We start from the raw sequence: 14,836 nt of genomic DNA on the forward strand, positions 1-14,836 counted from the left end.
TCCTTATTTATATCTCAAAACATTCCACACAAAAGTTACTCTTAGTAAACTTTAGTCCTCAGAGTATTTTCTCATTTGCTATTCATATGTGGCATATAACTTGCTTGCTTAAAATGCACAGATCATGCATTTTTTGATAATAGATTTCAATATGCATTAAACTATTGAAAACATACTGTTATAATTTATAGGACTTAACTGATTTAATCTTTTGTGAAAAAAAATCACAAAAATATTTCTATGTGACACATATTTTGTCTCCACTGTCAGCATCTTGAATGTTAAGTCAAGAGATTTTAAACAAAGTTTTAAATATTGCTTATGAACTGCAATGCTTTTTGCCATCAAAAAGAAATACATAGCAAAATTAACTTGAATTGAAAACAAGATAATTGCTTTTCTCTAACTGAATCTGTTTAAAATTTTCAGAGTTAGCTTAGTCCTTGAAGTTACAATGTGGCACATTTGGAGATCCAAATATTACAGCTGTTTTCTGGATGCCATTTGTGACAAGCATAAAATGTTACTATATACTAATATGTTTTTTTGAGCTAACAAATAGGAATCAATTCACTGAAATCTATTTTCATGAACGTTAATACTATTTTTTGCTTCGATTTTTTAAAACAGTGTGGGCAGCTGATTCTAAATGATATGAGAATTTTGCAATTATCTAAGAATAATTTTGGACAGATACCCCTATGACCAAGCAAAAATTGAAAAGTAACCAAAATAACAATTGTTATTTCCACTCTACTACAGCTGCTACCAGTATTATTATTAGTAATTACAATGTCAATAACAAACTATACATATTGAACAGTTTCTATGTGCTAGGAATTGTTCTGTCTCATTCAACACTCACTGTAAACCTATAAGGTAGCTTGTATTCCTTTTTTATATAATAAAGAAATCTAGTTCAGATGAATGACGTAACGAAGTAATGAAGTCAAGGTCATAAATTAAGAAGCTAGAAATCCAGTACATGAATTCTGGTATAATAAACTCATATAAGTCTCTAAAAATACAAATTTTTATTAACATGAATACATTAATATATTTCTCAGAATATGTTTTTTAAATTATGTTTTTGCTTTTATTGTTATATTTTTTGTTTAAAAGTTTTAGGAACTTATATGTTCCATTTTAGGGAAGAAGCTTTCCAGGATCCCTTTACACCCAAGCATGAAGAGTCTGCAGACTCAGATGCTCCAGGATTAAGCAAATGTTTGCCTATATAGACTGAATATCAATGAAAAGGAGACACGCTGCAGTAAGCTACTGTCTCTTATTTTGGGGGGGGGGGATATGTCATATATTTTTGTATATTATATATACTTTTGTATATTTTATATACTTTTGGTATTTATCTGGACATAGGAAGGGCTACAAGGTTAAAATGGTAGTAAAATACACCTTTCTGGATTTATGGGTTTTATGGTCATAAATCACCACAGAAAGACACAGAATCTTCATTAAAAATTGGCTGCAAATTTGTACTCACAAGCTTATTTACTCTGCTTTTCCTCATTATGTTTCTTCCACTCTTCCAATCTTACCTGCCATATACTGAAGATGAGTCTGTTATGCTGAAAGGGAAGGGAAAGTGCAAATTATTTTATATGTAATATATATATATAAATATATTATATATTGTATTATATATATATATATTATTTTGGAGGAAAAAGCTTTTCATTAATGATATAAGTCATTAAAATGAGGAAATAAAACCAAAAGCAAAACAGGCTTTAGTATTGCCAATATCCTCTAAGGCATATTTATTGTATGAGAATAAAATCTCGGATTGACTGTGGTGTTCTTTTTAAGTTAATGTTTATCAGCAATCAGTTTAGGGCCCTCCCCTAGCCCTGAAAAGCCCGGGCTGGGCTGTTCTGAGGGGGAGACTTGACCACTGACAGTTTGGCCGATTAGTGATGGAACTAGGAGGAAAGCAAATGGCAAACAAGGAGAAAAGCAAACGGTCTTCTCTGCTCAGCCTCAGAGTGTGCCTGCTTCTGTGCTGGGGCTTTTAAGAATCTCGAGGCAATCTTCCAAGCTGCATTTAAACTGGCCAAAGACAACTTCAGACGTATATAATGTAACAGAAAAGGGCAGAAAACATTAAGCAGTAGAAGTGTGGAGCATATTAAGCAAAATGACTGTCTCAGGAAGCAGTTGTGGAAACTCAGATGTATCTAATGACTTTAAGGATCTTTGGACAAAACTAAAGGAGTATCATGATAAAGAAGTACAAGGTTTACAAGTAAAAGTAACCAAACTGAAAAAGGAATTAATTTTAGATGCACAAAGACTAGAAGAATTCTTCACCAAAAATCAACAGCTGAGAGAGCAACAGAAAGTTCTTCATGAAACCATTAAAGTTTTAGAAGATCAATTAAGAGCAGGATTATGTGATTGCTGTGCAATAACTGAAGAACATAAGCAGAAGAAACAACAAGAGTTTGAAAATATTCGACAGCAGAATCTTAAAGTTATCACAGAGCTTATGAATGAAAAGAGTACCTACAGGAAGAAAATAAAATGTTTTCTGAATAGCTGCAGCAGAAAATTGAGAATGATCAACCACATCAAGCAACTGATCTTAAATCTGAGGAAGGTATTATTCCAGATTCACCAATAACAACGTTTTCATTTTCTGGTGCTAACTGGCTACGAAGAAAGGAAAACCTCGGTGTCCAACACGTAGAACAAACACATACTAAACTGGAGCATTCTGCGTGTGCACATGAATTGAAAAAAGTACCAAAGTCTTCAACACATCCACAACATAAACCTAATGAAAGTGAAATTCTAGTGACCAACACTTGTGATCAGAGTCAAGCTCCAATGGCTAAATCATATGGAAAAATCAGTTATTCTCCTGATAATTTAGCTACAGTTATTTCTGAAATACTTGGACTTAGTGTTCAAGATGAATCTGAATCTTGAGGCCCTAGGAACCCTCTTGGTGATGAGCTCTACCACTGCCTGGAATGAGATCACCAAAAAAAAATAAATAAATAAAGACATTTTGAGGAATCTAGAAGAAATGGTGAAGATAGTTTAACATTTTCAGATTCTAATTCAAAGACTCCTCCTCAAGAAGAATTGACCACTCAGGTATCATCTCCTGTACTTGGAGCTACCTCTAATGTAAAAAGTAGTTTAGGTTTGAATATAAGTTTTTTTTTCCCTTCTCTTTTAGAGACTGGAGAAAAAAACCAAAAACAAAAGAAAACAAAACAAAAATCTGAAAACAGTGCCTTTCAGCAACACTTCTAATTATAAATTAGAGAAACCTAGATCAAAATCTGAAAATGGTGCTCTTTTCACACATCATAATCTTGGAGCTGAAGTAAACAAGATCACTAACCAGTCATCTTCTAATAAGCAGATGCTTATAAATAGAAATACAAGTGAACCCCTAAGTGAACAGGATAGTATTGATCACACTAAAGATACTGCTACTGATAAAGATAAGCATGTAGTACCGCTGAAATCATTGGGAGGCAGAGCTAAAAGGAAGAAAATTGGGGAAGAAAGTGAAGATGAAATAAGCTGCCCCCAAACCTCCTTTGATAAAGAAAATGCTTTTCTTTTTGCAATGGATAATTGTTCTTCCATGAATGGAGACTATGTGATAGATAAACCTCTGGATCTGTCTGATCGATTTTCAGCTATTCAGTGTCAAGAGAAAAGCCAAGGAAGTGAGAACTCTAAACTCAGATTTAGGCAAGTGACTCTCTATGAAGTTTTGAAGCCTGTTCCAAAGGGCTCTTTCTCAAGCTGTAAGGCCTTGAGTGGGAGCTGTGGGTTAAACCAAAAGAGCCCTGTTTACAGGAGTCTCTTTTCCAGTCCTTGAGTAAATCTCCAGATAATAAAACACTGTTACAAACAAAGGAAGAAAATCCTATCTTTAGAATCCTTCTGCATCCACGTGAAAGTTTAGAGACAGAGAATCTTTTTGATGACATGAAGGCTGCTGGTTCTCATGAGCCTATAAAAATAAAAACCAGGTCAATCCTTGAAGCATGTGAATTTGAACCAGTTCTTCTGTTAAATCCATGTAGAATTGCTAAAATAAAGTCTCCACAAACAACCAAGATGTATTCTTTGAAAATATCCAGTGGAGTATAGATCCAAGAGCAGACCTTTCTCAGTATAAAATGGATATTACTGTAGCAGATATAAAGAATGGAAGTCAGTCAGGATTAGCTGGAGGAGAGACAGTGGACATGGACTGTACACTGGTTAGTGAAACTATGTTTTTAAAACTGAAGAAGCAGAGCAGAAGGGAGAAAAAAGTCCAAATGGAGAAAGAAAAATGGATGATAGCTTGCAAGATATGTTTGATCGGACTACACATGAAAAATATGAATCTTGTTTGGTGGATAGCTTCCCCCAAGTAGCAGATGAAGAGAAGGTGTTGTCAGCTACTACAAAAAAATCAAACACTTGTAGTGATAAACAAGATAAAGTCAAACAGAAAGCATTTGTTGAGCCATATTTTAAAGATGATGAAAGAGAAACTAGCTTACAAAATTTTCCTCATATTGAGGTGGTTCGGAAAAAAGAAGAGAGAAGAAAATTGCTTGGACACACATGTAAAGAATGTGAAATTTTATTATGCAGATTTTCCAGCGGAAGAAAGAGGAAAGAAGTTGGCTTCCTGCTGGACCCCGATTTTGCTACATTCCACCCAACACACAGGAGAATTTCTGGGAAGTTGGTTTTCCTTCCGCTCAGACTTGCATGGAAAGAGGTTACATTAAAGAAGATCTTGAATCTTGTCCTCACCCCAAAAGATGGCAGCCTTACAGCACAATATTTTCTCCCAAAGGCAAAGAGCAAAAGACATAAATGTTGAAGCAAAAAGAGAAGAGAGGACAATTTTTTTTTTAGTTATTTATAGTTAAGGTTAGTATTAAAAATTGATTTTTTCGATCTTCTGTAAACTGATTTACAAATCATTTTTCTATTGAAAATGTTTTTAAATGGCATTTACCTATCACACAGATGACTACTTAAAAATGTGGATAAGTTTATGTTGTATTTTCTTGCTTTTGCACCTTTAAAATAATAAGGTGCTTTCATTTGCACTCTGAGTTAAGAGCTGTTTATTACTTTATTTGGTAATACCTAATTACCATTTTGAAAATATGAAAAAAAAGTCAATTTAAAAGAAGACAGGATGTCAGCAATATGGCAAAGTGAAAAAATACCTTTCTCTATCCCCTACAAACTACAACTAGTAAAATATCCACAACTCAACAAAGGTGTTTCTTCTCAATACAGCAGGAAGCTGGAGAATTCCACACATCTGTACATATAAAAGTGGGTGGACTGGAACACATGGAAGAGGCAGAGCCTGGGAAATAGAAGAATTGGTGCCTGCAACCCTGGCCCTCTGACTGCAGTAGCTGAGTCCACAGCTTCAGAGAAGCCAGTAGCAACAGGGAAGGTGGCACACAGGACCCCAGCCTCCTTACAGCAGTAGTGCCCATGGACAAAGTTAACTGAGTAGCCATGGCAGTGTGGACTGGTACACTGTCTCTCCAGTCACTGTGGTGCCCACAACCTCAGCCCCCATCTTACTCATCTTCAATGCAGAACCAGCAAACCAGAAGTACATGCATGACCCCAGCTCCCCTCCTACTGTCCCCTTTTCTCCATGGTTGCAGAGCCTGTGACTCAGGGGATGTTGGATGCAAGGGAAGAGCCCACCATCCCAGTGATGACAGCAATGCTGGCAGAAACAAGGCAACAACTACCCCGGAGGCACAAAACGCTATAAGGAAAGCAGCAATCCCCATCTGTTACAGAGGTGGTGGAGGCTGGAAAGCACCAACTCTCAAATATAACCAGAGGCAGCTCAGGTAAGAGAAAGCAAAAATTTGTGTTTTAGTATCACCTACCAGAAAACAAGACTGCACCTTCTAACCTGTCATTTAATTTCAAATGCACCAGCAAGGGAATTCATCAGGCACCATGAAGAGCCACAGTAACACTATACCAGAGAAAGAAAATGACAATTCTCCAAAAGCCAAACTTAAATAAGTCATGGAATACTGTAATCTAATTGATAGAACATTCAAAATAGGTGTTCTGAAGAAACCCAATGAGCTATAAGAAAACTCAGAAAGGCAGTTTAATGAGATCAGAAATAAAATTAATGAACAGAAGGAATACTTTACTAAAGATATTGAAACTCTAAAAATGAACCAAAGAGAAATTCTGGAGCTAAGAAACTCAAAAAATGAGGTGAAGAATGCATAAGAAAGCATTGGAGATAGGGCAGACTATATGGAAGAGAAAATTAGCAAACTCAAAGATAAAAATCTGGTAATGATACAAACAGAAGATGAAAGGGAAGTAAGATATAAAAAAATAAAGAAATTTTACAAGAGTTATCCAACTCTTTTTGGAAGGGTATATTAGGGTAATGAGTATCTCAGAAAGAGAAAAGCAGTAAAAGGGTGAGAGAGGTTATCTAAAGAAATAATAGCTGAGAACGTCCCAAACCTGGGGAAGGAATTAGATATAAAAGTCCATGAAGCTAAGAGAATGTCTAAATACCTCAATACAAAAAGACCTTCTCCAAAGGAAATATACATTAAAATTGTCAAAAGTAAACGACAAAGAAAGAATTTTAAAGGCAGCCAAGGAAAAGAGAATGGTAATCTACAAAGGAACTGTCATTAGGCAATCATCAGATTTCTCAGCAGAAACCCTACAGTCCAGATGTAGAATGACATTCTCAACATATTGAAAGATAAAAACAGTTTACCAAGAATACTCTATCTAGAAATGTTATCATTCTGATATGAAGTATAAATAATTTCCCAGACAAACAAAAGCTGAGGGAGTTCATCAACACTAGACCTGCCTTGCAAGAAATGTTGAAAGGAACTCTTCCATCAGATTTCACTCATATATGAAATATAAAAAAGCTAATAAAGAAAAAAATAAAGATAAATTAATTAACAAACCAAACCAAACCAAACCAATCCAAAACAAACACATAGATACAGAGAACAGAGTAGTGGTTACCAGAGGGGGAGGGGTGAGGGGAGGGCAAAATGGGTAAAGGAGATCAACTGTATGGTGACAGATAGAAACTAAATTTTTGGTAATGAGCAAGTTGTAGTGTATACAGGAGAAAAAAATATAATGTACACATTAAACTTATATAATGTTATAAATCAACATTGCTTCAATAAAATACATTTTAAAAAAACTAATGATATAAGGTAACAAAATATTACCAAATTTTGTATTGGTTCAGTTGATTGTCTTAAATTAGAATTCTTATCCAGGTGAATTCACAAGAAAAAGAAACATGAAATGCTATTTTTCAGTTCCCTGTTATCTAACACTATCTGAAAACAGTGCATTAATTAAGGTTGTGGTATCTGCTATAATAAATTAATACCTACATTTCTGTGGCTTAATGCAATTGAATTTTTTTTCTAAATCTGGGAATAGACCAATATTGGCTTTCTTGCTCAAGGACTGAGAGAGTTTGATTTAGGAAGTCATGAATGCACCAAAGCTGCCCAGGGAAGAGATATGTAACCATCAGAAGGAAAGAAAACAGAAGAGCGATTTGAGTGGTATTCATAGGTCAAGATGGAATTGGCCCACTGAATCTCTTCTCAAATGTCATGGGCTAGGATGCAGTCACAGAACCAAAACTAAATACAAACTTGGAGGAGAAACAAGTCCAGGAGGAAGAAAACCACACATTTTGTTAGGCAGCTGGCATTCTCTCACCAAATCTCTAATTACACATATATTATTTATTTTTATTTTTACCTATATAGCAAATTGAAAAGTAGATTTTATGATTCAAACTTTTTTCTGTTAAAAATGAGAGTAATCACAAAAGATAGCCTTTTTTAGGGTTTAAGAGTATTAGAAAAATATATATTTAAAATATTGCTGACATATTGTCACAAACTTACATTTTTCCAAAAATTTGTTATATTTCTTAAAGATGACTACATTTACTTATGCTGATTATTTTATTTTGTTTCAGTTTATTTTGTGAGATGCAATTTGAGATTACTTGCTTCCAAATCAATCATTTTAATTATACGTATTTTAACTAAATATGGGTGTTATTGTGAATGCAATTGTTTCTAAAAGCCTATTTTGTGTTAAAAGTAATAAAGAGAAAAATAGAACCAAGAGCATTTGAATAAAAGGTGACGAAGTCTAAAATGAATAAAATATAAAAGAAGATTTGATATTCAAGGACTCCAGAGAAAGATTTGATTAACAGAATAATGAGGAGCAAAGATTCCCACCACTCTAATAAATAGGTGGAACACTCTCTTGAAGCTGCAACAGGCATAAGGGTTTGAATACATGAGTCAGAGTAGGAAAATAAAGAATCAAAGAGAAGAAACACTTTTTCTAAGCACCTAAATGAATTTCTTAAGAGTTTTCAATTTTTCTCTAGAGAAGAGTTAGAAAAGATTTTTCAGGTTGTTGTATATAAAGTGTTGCAAGTTAAAATTTGCCCAGAAATTATGGTAACACATAGCTACAGGGAGCTAAGGAATCTGAAAAAAAAATAGTTATTTCCTAATAAGGACATATATGAAATCATTGTAAGATCAAGAAAAGTTCTTCCCCAAGGGGGATATAAATGAGCTGATTATCAGAATAATGTCATTACCCACTTAAAAAAGGCATTATTAACTGTGTCAAGCTGTTATATACCTGACTTTACTCTTGGGAAGTATTCTAAGCTATTTGCATCAGTGTACTATTTAATTGGTTTTAGCATATATGTTGGCTATCAATTTTAAGCAAAACAAAAGTTAAACAAAAGATAAATTCTCATGTTTAATACTTTTAAAAAGATAACTTAAAATAAGCAATATTAGTACATTTTTGGGAAAATGACATCCTCCTGGGAGGAGTCCCACTTCAAGGAGGACAGCAAAGAGCATAATAATTCCTGTCACCAGGGGCAGCAGTCCCAAGATGTCAACTGCCGTCTGGTTTTCAGGTGTTAGAATGCCCAAGAAAAACACAACAACACAACTTTACACAGACACTGGATGGAATAAGGCTTTCCTCATTGAGAAGAGATGGAGTAAGATCAGCTTCAATAGTGAGTGACAGTCCCCAAGGCCAAGTGGTCTCCCTCCTCAACCACCCCATGCAGCTGAAACAGGGAGAGATGGTGGTGTGCATCACCCCATGCTGCAGGTGTAGGACCCCATTTGTTCTCTTCTAAGAAGAGATAGAGCAGTGGTATTGGCCAGGTGCTATATGATGTACACTCTTAAGCAGAACAAAGTACACATCAAATCCAGAATGGGGGAAGATATTACCAAATAAGGTGATATGATCAGCATAGGCTCCCAGGCCTCCTTATCTCCATGAAGAAAATGTTGCAGGTCCAAGGGTCAACAGGCTGCATGTGATTGCCCTTCTCAACATCCACCCCTCCAGTCCTTGCTCTGCCACTTAATATAACAAATAAAGCACATCAAATCTGGCAAGGATGATACTGTTTGTAGCAATATTAATCTACATGCTGGGTAGCTTAAATTGAAAGTCCTATTTTATATTCAGCCAGTTGATTTGTTTTCTTGCACTTTATTTCTATTAAATTAAGAAATACTAATTTACATTTTTAAGTCTGGCAATTCATAACTTGCTCAAATAATGCTCTATAATTTTAACAAAGTATGGAGTGATTTCTCACTGAATAATCCTTTCATCTCTCTGTCTGTCAATATATAGTACACAAAAGCTGTAATATGGAGAGACAGAAGAAAATGGATTCAAAATCTATACTTTGATGCATTTAGCATGCTAAAGTATTTCTTAAAGTTCATTGAATTATTTGTGTATGATCTAAAAATATAAATATTAATAAATTATGATTCTCATATTCAATAATTGAAGAAAAACATTGCTATTGGCTGAAAGTGTTTCCCCAAAATTCATATGTTGAAAACTTAATGCTGAAATTGATGGTATTAGGAAATCACCTTAATCAGAGGTGATTAAGTCATGAATGGGATTCATACCCTAATAAAAGAGACCCTAGAGCGATTCCTCATCCCATCTACCATGTAGGACACAGCAAGAAGTTGGCAGTCTACAAACTAGAAGAGGGCCCTCACCAGCAGTGTGGGCACCCAGATCTCAGACTTCCATTCTCCAGAACTATGAGAAATAAATTTCTATTGTTTATAAACCATACTATCAGTGATATTTTTTTAGAGCAGCCTAAGCAAACTAAGACAAAACCCAGTTGTTGGGAATCTGTGATTAAGCAGATTTCACCAGAATTGCTTCAGTATTCTTACACAGTCTTTCTGATAATGCATTATAAGCAGAAAAGAATTATTAGTAAACCTGGCCCCCTCAGGTCTGAAGCTAACAAACAAAAAACGGGGGAAAAATCTAAAAAATATAATGTCCTTTTAATTTAAATATTTGATATCTTTGCACACAAAAATACATGAGTCTACTGTTCAATGGTAATATAATCTTAGAAATGCCTCTTTCCCTGGTAGATGGAGGCAAACTTCAGAGATTTTCCATAGTTTACAAACAAGAGTCTTAAGAAAAAACTTAGTCTTTTTTATAGAAAAGAGAGGAATTATTTCAGTCTATTTTATTATTTCTCCAAGGCTGAATGTGTGGTTCTTTGTCAAAACACAATTTTAACTTTCTCTTGCTCTGTTAGAGACTTACTGTGACAAAGTTTCTCCCTAAAGATGAAACGTAGGTATCAAAACTAGCAAGTAAAAAGAACTCACAAACCACAGAGCTTAAGCAGTAGAGTTACAAATGATGTACATCTGCTCTCAGTGCTTCAAATCAAGGTGAGGATGTGATGAACTGACACAGATTATTGTGTTACCGAATGTAGGCTTAGCTGCTCCTTACTCGAAAGCCAATACTCAAGAGACAAGTGTTGGTTGGAAAAGGCAAGGTTGTTTTATTAGAGAGGCTGGCAACCCTGGGGAGAAGGCAGACTCATGTCCAATAACCAACTCCCAAGATTCTGCTCAGCCATGATAGTTTTTAAAGGGAAAAAGTGGGAAGAATCTCAGTGAATCATCTAGGCAGGAGGTGAGGTTGTGTCATTTTCCATTGTGTGCAGACTGGCTAACTCCTGATTTTTCTTTAGATGTTATCTTTCCCACTGGTCTAGACTGCAGAAATGTTAAGGGGGAAGCTGGGAGTAGAGAGCTAGTCATTCTTCAACTACTTATTTTTTATTCTTACTTCTTTTGATCTAGGGAAAGAAGCAAAAGGTTAGGCAAGGCATTGTGTGCATCCAGTGGAGCATAAGTCAGGAGTTAGGTTAAATATTGCCTAGTGATTTCATTTTATAATTAAGTTTTTAAGTTTTGAGGGGAAGAGAAAACAGCCAAACAAGAAAGGGGCAAAAGAGCTGCTTACAGTTGTTCACAGAAAAAAGAATGATTGTAATGTGGAATCTCTTTGAAAAACTACAATATTTCAGTGGGTGGCAAACACTGGAATTGTAACAGGTACACTCTAAATATGAAGTGGCCAATCTCAGCTCCTAATTATGGGAAAATTCTCAGCATCATCTCATTTATCTAGCTATGCCATTTGAACAAGGTACTTTAAATTATACAAATTGTCTCCACTGACTTTATTTGACTTGAAAATTTTAAAAATTCATTCCACATTTCATTCCTATGTCTATTTCTCCTACATATCCAGTATATTATGGAGAAAGTATCTTATAACTGTGGTCCAATTTTCCCACTGAAATTGGCAGACTGTAGTTGATAATATGCACTCTAGGCACTATTTTTATTACTTAATTTTTCACTGATTGAAATCAACAGATGGGAGAAACCTAAAAAAGCTAGAGCAGCAACTTCAACTCTTGTTGACCCACAGCTCATACCTTAAATACCCACAACAAACAACCTTCAGATAAGCACCAGAGCATCCCTGCTCCAAGAAGGCATTCACATTGCTGTGCAATTCTGGCATGACCAAACACCCCACAGAAGCCATCACAAAACCACATGCTCAAGTTACCACATCCACTATACTAATGACTAGGAAAAGCCAGGAAACTGAACACCACCAGCCATCACTTCCAACAGAGTTAAAGAGGGTAGGGCTATTAATGGAGATGGTGCACCTGGCAAACTGGTTTTCAATTCACCAGCAATATCAACACTCAGGAATCTGGGGTTTCCTCTGATTATTTGCAGCATTGTAGGCAAGGAGCCATGTAGGCATACTTCCCCCAAAAGATAGGAAGGTCAAGGAAGGTATATCAAAACACAGTGAAACTGCAAAACAAAGCTTTTAAAGGAGGTGAAAGGTTTTTCACCCCTGTCAAGTGGTGATAAGTAGTGGGTCCCTGTTTTGGCAACTTGTGGGCCAGGTTCTCTAGACATAAGAATTACAATATATCTCATGTTTAGAAGGGCCTTCTTCACAACAAATTTCTTGTATCATTTACTCAAATTAAAGAAATATATAATCCTTACATGTATAAATCTGTGCCTGAAAGCAAAGTCTGTAAAAAGAACTTGGGAATAGCTAGATTATTTGGAGGTGATCTGAGGAAGCAGAAATAGAAGTAAGGGTTATGAGACAGTGAAAATAGAACAGCCATAGAAAGATGTTTTGCTTGTGAAGTTACTGCCATAGGCTAGGGCTCAACTCACCTGAGCCCTCTGAGCCTAGAGCCTACTGTCTGAAGGATCAGAGGCTTTGTCATTCATTTCCCCATCACTTATGCACCACTTCTCATCTCCTACTGGTTGAAAGTTGTTCCTGGAGGTGTTAATGGCCCCACACATCAGACACATCAGAGAAAACCCTAAGGAAGAAAAGCAGAAAGATTAATGAAAGATATCTGACGTTAGATTCTGTTTCCACACACAAGACCATCCATCATAGTTATTGTTGGTGTCAGAGGTGAGCTGAGGGAAGATGGCATAGGGAGCAAAAATTGACTGCTCCACTCACTACCTTTCCATTAATCGCTGTCATCATTTTGCAACTGTGCACATACCTGGTATACTGAAAATTATGGATGTGTGTGTTTATTAGTTATTTATACTGTTTTTACTTTTAAGAAGACTAATTTTGTTCCAGTTATTTCCAATAAATTATACCACAAGCTCTCTCACTTCATATTTAATGTCTTCCCAAGTCCAGAACACTATTTCCCAATGACAAATCTAGTATCTAGCAATTGTCATCTTTTCTATCTCTACTTCTGTCATTATTATTACTCTTGTAATAGTTTTATCGCTGCTATGGTATACACTTTGTGAATAATTAAAAAATTGTACCAAGTCCAACATGTTAATTTCAGAAATCCTTCACTCAGGTGGCATGACTTACATCACCAGTTCATGTCCTGCAATTAATCCATTTCAGTAATTATTTAAGATATTGATTCATCTAATCCATTAACCCCGTCATTATTTCTTGGTCCATCACCCTGTTTATATACTCAAATTTTTTACGGTCTATTCTAATTGTTCACTTGATTTCACTTTTAAATATCCCCATTTGCCACACTTAGTTCTTTCCTTTTTTTTTTTTTTTTTTTTTTTTTGCGGTACGTGGGTCTCTCACTGTTGTGGTCTCTCCCATTGCAGAGCACAGGCTCTGGACATGCAGGCTCAGCGGCCATGGCTCACAGGCCTAGACGCTCTATGGCATGTGGGATCTTCCCAGACTGGGGCACGAACCCGTGTCCCCTGCATCGGCAGGCGGACCCCCAACCACTGCACCACCAGGGAAACCCCAGTTCTTTCCTTTTTATAGTCACCTAGTGATAATAAATCTAAATTAAGCCCCCAAGCACCCACATCCTCTTTTCCTGAACCTAAGGAATTAAAGGTTGATTTGGGGGAATAACATAGTAATCCTGATATTTCTCCTTTTATAATCAGGATGCTGAACCTTAGCTTATGTTTTTCATTTTAATTTAGCTTGCCCATTTTCCTGATTAAATATTTTATCTTTTTCTTTTCTCTGAAAACCTCTAACAGACTCTCCTCTTCCCTGTAATCTCAGCTGATGTCCTTATGTTTTATGTTAGAGAAAACATAGAATAAATTAAGTGAACACTTACTCAGCTTCTGAGGACCACTGTATAAACCACCCTATGTCTGTATTCTTATTTCCTAGTTTCCTTCATATGACTGGGAGACATATCCCTGGCCCTTTCAAATGAAAAATCAATTCATTAGTGTCTGGATTCCAACTGTTCTTCCCTTATTTTTCCTGCGTTATTAATTTCTCTCTCACACATAAATCATTTTCAGCAATATTCAACATGTTCTAAAATGTCTCTTCTTGAAGGAAAGAAAAAGAATGAAATCTCACAGTTTCCCTTGATGCTATACCTACTTCTATTTCTTGTTTTCTTTCTCTTTTATCATTGACAGAAATATCATTCAAAAAGTATTCTTTAATTATTGATTTCTTTATTTAACTTTTACTGATTTTAACATTCAATAGGTAGGTTCTTCTCCTCCTATGAAACATTTCTCTCAAGGTCAACAAAAGCTTGAATGTTGTAGGTCCATTGGTTAAAAGATACATTACTAATTATAGTCAAATAACTATAAAATAGAATTTAAAGTTAATCAACATTTTAAACTCCAAGCTTTAACTGCAACATTGCTAGGATAAATTATTATTTTGAGGAACAAAAATTATATAAATATTAAAATTCAAAATATATATAAATGTATATATATATTTAAAATATTAAATCCAAATACATTTCGATAAAGAAGCATATTGCATTATTCCACTGACTCATCATGAAGTCATAGGA

At 35.3% G+C, this 14,836-nt stretch overlaps 1 pseudogene across 1 annotated transcript; it reads left to right on the top strand.

Moving 5' to 3' along the window:
* The first annotated feature begins 2,158 nt into the window (after window positions 1-2,158).
* LOC309974595 (DNA endonuclease RBBP8-like) lies at window positions 2,159-4,863 on the top strand (annotated as a pseudogene). The gene has a single exon. The product of its transcript is annotated as a DNA endonuclease RBBP8-like (transcript).
* Window positions 4,864-14,836: the final 9,973 nt, after the last annotated feature.

This window comes from Leucopleurus acutus (genome assembly GCF_964270905.1).
Source record: "Leucopleurus acutus genome assembly, chromosome: 18".
NCBI classification, from domain to species: domain Eukaryota; kingdom Metazoa; phylum Chordata; class Mammalia; order Artiodactyla; family Delphinidae; genus Leucopleurus; species Leucopleurus acutus.